A 1,301-nucleotide genomic window follows, 5' to 3' on the forward strand; every position below is an offset into this window, starting at 1 on the left:
GGGGACACTCGCGTAGATCTGCAGCTCAGTAAACAGGCATGCCGGGAGACGGAGCTCCACAACGAAAAAGTAAAAAAAAAAAAAAAATACTGAAATTAAAATTATACCAGAAACACGACCGGACAAAAACGGCTTTCAGCATTAGCTTCCATGTCGATAGAAAAGGACTTGCTATTGGACCTGAAAACTGTACAACAGAGCCACTGAAGTGTTCCTGAGAAAACAAAGGAGGATCGACTTTATTTTCAAATAAGCAGACGCTGTGGAGAACTACATTGGTGAGTCAATGAATTTTATTTTACATTTCTTCTTGTCATTTTATTTCGTTAGTATTAAATTCATGGTAACGAAATAAAATGACAAAGATACAAAAATGTATCAAATAAATCTGCTCACCTGCAATTTATAATGGCGCATTGTAGTCACCTTCGTGCACGAAATGGTTTGTTTTTCGGTCTGGCCAGCAGGTGGCATGAGTGGTCTTCGGGGTGCACACCTGCGGCCAATCTGTAATTATGAGATTTTGTATTTAAGGACTCGTTTGCTATGCATCTGTGTCGGAGTAATGTTTATTGCATTGCAACTTCCACGCTTATTGACTCGTTACCTGTTCTCGTTCTCGTCGTGTTTTTCGCTCTGGTTTTTCGGTACCATTGTTATGTTCTTTATTTTACATGTTGGATTTTTCTCGCGTGTTTTCCAATACGTCATTTTTCTTGAGCATACTCGGTTCTATCTTTGTTCCCTTGCCTTTTGGATGCAAGCACTTTTTGTTAATATTATAGCCATTAAACTCTTTTTTTGTTTGTCACGGAACTCTTGTTGGTGTCTGCGATTATTGGGATCCAAAACCTGATTCGGCTCGCCCGCAAATCGTGACAGAATACTCCGACCATTATGGATCCCGCAGACATGAATAAGATCATGACCGCCTTGACCAGCCAGGGGCAACTAGTGGGCCAGCAGGGACAAGAGCTCGCAGAGCTCCGGGAGGCAGTCACCATGCTGGCTCATCGACTTGATGTCTTGAGTTCCCGGATGGATCAATCAAGCAACCAAGCAACGCCCTCCTCGGGAGCAACTCAGGCTATCCCCGCACCATTGCCCCCGATTATGGCACGGGAACCTAATTTTCCTCATCCCGCACGATATGGTGGCGAACCAGGGCTCTGTAGCCAATTCTTGCACCAGTGCTCACTCATATTTGACCAGCAGCCTTCAGCGTATGAGAAAGACTCAACCAAAGTAGCATTTGTTATGAGCCTATTGACTGGTCAGGCGGCGTCATGGGCAGTGGAAAT

Source organism: Hippocampus comes, unplaced genomic scaffold (genome assembly GCF_001891065.2).
Source record: "Hippocampus comes isolate QL1 unplaced genomic scaffold, H_comes_QL1_v1.1 scaffold623, whole genome shotgun sequence".
NCBI classification, from domain to species: Eukaryota; Metazoa; Chordata; class Actinopteri; order Syngnathiformes; family Syngnathidae; genus Hippocampus; species Hippocampus comes.